Consider the following 6,529-nt stretch of genomic DNA (forward strand, 5'->3'; position numbering starts at 1 on the left):
ACATGATTTTGACCCCATTTACTATGCAATCACTTCAGTTTTTGGAGTAATTTTCTTGAGTGTAAACTAGAGAACTTTTGAAGGACTCTAAGCTGGAACATCAGCTCCAGGTGTGCACCACATACTTTCTAGCTCCTGGAAATAARAGGAGTCCAAACTAATCATCAGTTCTTTGAATAACTTCAAACCACACTTCTAGYAAACAAACACCCGTTTGGCCCAGGAAAAACTACTAAATCTAGTCCAAATTAAAATCCTGAATTACATGTTGTGTCAATGGAGAATCTTCAGCACGGACTGCTTTTATCTACTAACCAGTTCTTCTTTTGTGAAATTACTTGTTAAAGGAGACACAACCACTGTCTTAAAATAGAATAGCGAGTGATAAATTATCTTTGTCTCTTATTGTAACTGTGAAATAGTGACTGAATTTGGGGCTGCAGAACTGTAACTTACTCTCAGAAACCCAGAAGAAGTTCCCTTCAAAATAATCCATGGCAGTTGATGCAGGATGTCTTATATCTTGACTCTGAAAAGGGATATATTTTTAAATTCCAGTGCAGATGTGGTTCCTATTAGGATTTCTGTATCTTTTTCAGAGATTATTTCATGAAAGTGTCATTGATTATCTCAARAAATATGTAAGTGCAGAAGCCTATGCTGTCACAGCATGATGTTCATCTTACTCCTGCTTTGTAAAGAATTTGCTTTATAAAGAATTTTAACTAGGATTTGAGAAATATTTTTTATGTCACAGACCGTCTTTTATTAGTTTTTCTTTGTAAAATTCTTTAGAAATTATTCTGTGGATGTCTAACAGATATACTTTTATTATGAAATGCAAACTAAAATTACAGCAGTGAAGTAAAAGTATTCTTCTTCCAAAAATTGCAAATGCAAAGACATAAACACTGAAAAATGTTGGATAAAATTTTGCCAGAATTATCTATTTTTTTTAAAAAAGGGAAAATGGGACAAATACTATGATTTTAACTTATCATTGACAGTACAATGAAGGCAGCTCCTGCTGCTCTGAATGTTACAGAACACAACTGTTTATTACTTTCTGCTTGGTGGCCCTTCAGGAATCTGAAGAGCTGGACTACAGCAGTAAAGCCTTGCTTGAGTTGGAGGAATCCAAGGTKGGCCCTGCTGTGGTCAGTGCGCTGTGAGAAGGAACACAAATTCTAGTTGTTCTGCACAGTTAAGTTAGTAACGACACTGACATCTCTGTAGTTATAACTCAGTCATAATGTTGGAGGATTTTTCATTGATCCGTGAGCTCAGGCAGCAGAGAAAGTGATTGCTTAGGAGATCTAAGGGGAGTAAAACAAAATATTTTCTGTTGTTATTCACCTCATGCTCTGAGTAACTGAAAAGATTTAGCTATTTATTCTGGGAAAAAAGTGGGAGAGCTGTAGTAGAGGGTTTACTGAGCTTACTCTTCAGTTTTCTGTACTTTTCAGGCATGCACAAAGTGTAGCGAAACAYATGAAATTTGGAAACTGCTACTTCAACCATTTTCAGTTAATAAGATTGTAACATGTTTTTATATATTACCTGGTATCATCTGCTGCATAAGAAAAACACCTTCCACAGTCTTTCACTAATAACTGATACAGGTCAGAGTTTGCAAATGCCTCCCAGATAGATACCTTACATGCACTGCAGTGCACGACAGGTGGAATGATTTGAAATGTTCTTCAGAAACCCCTTTGTGTCTAGTTTGTGACACATTCAGTAAAGGCCACTGTGGTAAAGTTATTTTTGTTGGATTTRGACCTTTAGAAGGAAGCAGGGAAAAGCAGAAGATCCTGCAGCAAGAGGAACAAAAAGGGGTTTGAAGAGGGATCCACATGCTGGGTGATAAGCTGTGGTAGCAGGGCTCTTAATCCCCATCGGCTGCAGAAGTGTAGTTTTGAACTAGACTCTGTAGCACATCCCAGGCTGAGTGAAAAAAAGAAAAAAAAAAGTAAAGGGAGATTGTGGGGTGGTTTGCATGCTAGGTGACAGGGACAGGACAGGATGAGATGRGAAAGGTATGGCTGATAAATTGCCAGAGTGGTCAGCCCAGAAATGAGAGAACTTGTACACACTCACACGCAGGCTGAACATCTGCAAGCAGATGTAGTTTAAGCTTGGGAGGGAGCAGAAACAGAGCTCTGTGGGTCAAACAGGGTGCGTCTAGTCATTTAAACAATTAGGAGACACAAGAGCAGGCACTGAACTCCATCCTCTCTCCTGCCAAACTGTCGGAGTAGTTCTTGGCACAGTTTCAGCCTGCCTCGTCACACTGTGCCCTAGCGTGTCCGTGGAGTTAGCACAATCAGGGGTCCACTCCTGTTAGGCAGTTTTGGTATCTCCATCCTGTTTGAGAGCRTACAATAGCTCACAGGCCAGGTTGCATCGGTAGGTGCGCTACCTCAGGTATCTTTTAATTTACTCATGTGGATGTGGATAAGGCGACTATAAAGTCAGCTTCGATTTCTAAACAGTAAAGCTGTATTCTCTTATTTGGTCTTTGTATACAGAAATCCTCTCTTTGTGAGTARGTAGGTCTGAGATAGAAAAATAGGCAACATAATCATTGGCAAAGTCTCAGATACTGTCCAGTCACTACAGTCAAGGAGTTGTAAAAATTCTCTGACTACCCCCGAGCCCACAGTAGGAGTGACTGGTCCCAGCCATACTCCTGTCCCTTCAAGAGTCGGAAATTGTTTTGCTGGGAAGTCATGGTGTTAACACTGTTTTTTTGGACTAAGATCAGTTCGAAACATTTGTATTTCAATCTATCTAAGACTAATATCTGACTGTGAATTTCACAGGTATTTGAATTTATAATAAAATATTTATAAGTCACAGACATTATGTAATGCTTAATGCACAGTGATAAGTAATGAAGATAGCAGGAACTGACCAGGATAATCTAGCTAGGATATTTGAAATTCGTAGTGATATTGTCTGTGAAGTCAGACTTTGTCTTAATCTTGTGCTACAGCCACTACTATAGAGATGCCAATGGCCATCTCTGTGCTATTGCCAGGGGGCATTCTTGTCAAAATGCCCATGTTGTTCACTGGAGAAGCCCATGCACTGGAAGGCCACTGTTCATTGGGACTGTCACACTAGTCAGGGGACCATAGAGAGATACGAACATTCGCATATGGGATGATGCAGCACGGAGGCACTTGAACAGACTGATGGGAACCATACAGGACATGTATGTATAAGAGGAACAACAGAAAAAGAGGGATGAGATGGAGATAAAGATATAGATCCATGCAGAGCTTTTTTAACTTTTTTCATTTGCTTTTTTTCCAAAACACTTTACTGTTTTCACGGGTGGAAAGACATAGCCTTAGAGATAGTATGTGCTTTTCCAACATATCCARTGTACATGGTTAAAGACTAATGATGGAAGGAAATATGTCTCAGTGGATGAGTTTCTTCTGGAAAGCTTTCAGAAGGATCTTTCACCTTAACTCTACACAGTACTATCTTGAAGACTATAGACTGGAAGTTTGCTTCACGTGRCCTATGAAGGTATTGAGCATTCCTCACGGCAAAGGCAGATTTGTTGATAATTATCTTACAAGGAATGTTAATAAAAGTTTTCTTTAGCCTAGTACTGCCAGAGTTCTATTCATTTGAGGGAGGTCAGAATTTTGCTCTGAGTTATTCTCTCACCAACAGAGTTATTAAGGGAGATAGTAATGAGGTTAATATGACTGTTTAAATGTCTTGCCCAAGATAATGCCTAACCCTTAACACATTTAATCTCTTAGCATGTCTAGATGGGCATGTAATTGTTATCATCCCATCGTAAAATCGGGGGACAGATTAACCAAGAGGTGTCATAGATTGTTCAGTGTTACAGAAGGGAATTTAAAAAAAAAAAAAAAAAAAAAAAAAAAAAAAAAAAAAAAAAAAAAAACTTAAGCCAATTAATTTCACCCTACTAAGTTCACTAATTACATCTCAGTACTCATATGCAAAACAGCATCCTTTTTCCAGCTGCTACCTCACCTTGATGTAGCCAACATCCACAATCTTCAAGTCCATATTAAAGTTTCTCTGATGMCTAATCTTTTATTTCTTAGCATGTTCTGCATTGCCTCAATCTTGAGATCACTGAGCAACTCAGTGGCTAAGTCATCCGTTTGCCCTGACAGAAGTCAGAAATTTGACTTTCTTATGCCCAATTTGCTCTGAAATTCCACCTTACAGAATGGGCTCCAGGAAAAATGTAGTCATGCCCTGCTTTTTGTCCAGCGACCATTGGAGCACTCACAGAGGATATAAAAGCCTCTGGGAGTAGTACCCTCGCCACCAAGTAGTACCAAAGCAACCGTATCTTTTCCATAGATTATATGGAGGACCAATGGAGGAGGATGGAGCAGGGAGAAGGGAAGGCTAACCTATGCAAGGTGTTCAGTTAACATAAAGGTGAAAACTGAGTTAGAGAGTCAAAAATTTAGTGAGATAGTGAGCATGAGGGGATTCTCCTGGAAGGGCTATTTTTCTTCKTTTCACAAATTTGCCTGTATCATATTAAATATTCACTAGCATCCAAGATTCCTTTYCTCTCTCTTAGTAATGTTACCAGGCCAAATTTGATCCTTCCCAATGACCTCTGCAGAATAAGGACCTGAGCAGTAATAAACTTCATCCCAAGCAACTGCCTTATCTAATGTGCTGTCATTAGTGACAGATGAGGAGGAGATCTTTTTCCAGCTGTGAAGAAAGGGCTGGTCTAGATTCAGTTTTGAATTGAGCCCCGAGTTCCCAGCTCCACAGTATCACTTAGAAGAATGAGTTCTAAGTAGAGGGGAAGCTTTGGTCCCTGAGAAAGGGATTTTGGATATGTCTTCCTTTATTAAAGCATTTTCTATTAACTGTAGTAGTTGGCTTACTATTAAGTGGTTTCAATTTGATGAATCATTCTGATTCTGCACAGCATTGCATCTTCCTTCTCTCTCATACCGAATAAGGGGCCCAGGAGCTGAAGACTATAGATTCTGCCTTGGGAGCCAGGTGCATTGCCATCCAACAAGGCAAGCATTAGCTGCTTTTTGCAGCTAGCTTGAAGACTGGAGCTAGCTAAGATTTACAGAAACATGGCACCAAAGTGACTTCTCAAATAGTTCAGGCCAGTGTTTTTCTGCAAACCTATCTTTCTTCACTGAGGAGAATTCTTTTCTGTTTCGCTATAAATTTTTTTCCCACCTTGCTAGTCCATATTAACCAAGAATTCCAGGTGATCCTGGGTAGTGTTTGACAAGGGGAACGTGACTTATCAGACACAGAATGATTACAGAGTAAATCAGAGATAGTCATATATTACTTGTTTCCCTACGGCAAGGTGCTGCATAACTTATTCCAGTGATATAGCRGTGGAAAAAGGAGTAAAAAGAAAGCATAAAGTCTTTTAAAAAACTGCTGTTCCCTGGGCACTGGCAAGTCATACACTTTGGATTGCTCACTGGACTGCTGTTCTGGCAGAGGGAGTGAAAACGGATCGACGAGAGAAAGGTGCTCCACAGCATAAGTATTCCCCGAAGCAGGAACTTTGAATACTGCTCACAATCCATGAGTTGTTTCTAGAAGCCTGGATTGTCTATTTTATTTTCTGTAATACACCATGTGCCTGTAACAAAGTGCTGAAAAGTTACTATTATTACAATGATTTATACTTACATAGCTAGTAGAGCATTAGGACTGTGAAAAGGGCTTACTCAAAGTTGTGGATGAACCGCTTTTGCAGTATCTGTAAAGTTGGGACATTTGGCACTTATTAGGGATGAATATTCCATATTGAGAATTTAAAACTTTCCATAATTCTTAAATATATAAATTGAAATTTTGACACCTGCCCTGTAAAGTGCAAGTGTGAGGAAAGGGCTCACAGGTATAATCATCTTCCATATATTTTTTTAACATTCATATGACTTTTCCAAATAATTGCTCTTTGAATTTTATATATTGCTATACCAGGTGGCAAACTGCAATGGAATAAGCTGCATAGTACCTTGCCATGTAATGGGAAAGCATGCAATTTCTAGCAATATATCCAATAAATTCTACACATATCGCCTCCTGCATATGAATGGGTTATTTACTAGAAAATCTGGGCTGGGTTTGTGTTTTGTGCTTGCTGGCTTCACAGACTCTGTCTTCATTGTGTGCACTAATTTGCAGCATTCTCTCACGCCAAGATACTTGTTTATGGTTTTATCATAGGTGACAATGAGTTATTCAAGGAAAAATTTCTCTGTATATTTTGTGGTGGGTTTGGCAATCATTTCTTTTCCAAACTTGCTGTATCCTCCAAGAAGRAGGAATTAGATTTAAGAGGCTCTGCAGCTGTTTGGCATCTGATATTCAGAGCTTATTATTATTAGCGATTTGTGATCTCTAACCAGTCAGATCATCCCTTTTTCTAAACATTTTTTGCTTTATTTTTTTCACAGGGAATGTAAAACTTTCCTCCTTTAAAGTCTGATGAAGGGAGATGAAGACATTTATTTTT

The sequence above is a fragment of the Rhea americana genome, unplaced genomic scaffold, assembly GCF_003343005.1.
Source record: "Rhea americana isolate MKP2758 unplaced genomic scaffold, rheAme1 scaffold_211, whole genome shotgun sequence".
Lineage (NCBI taxonomy): Eukaryota > Metazoa > Chordata > Aves > Rheiformes > Rheidae > Rhea > Rhea americana.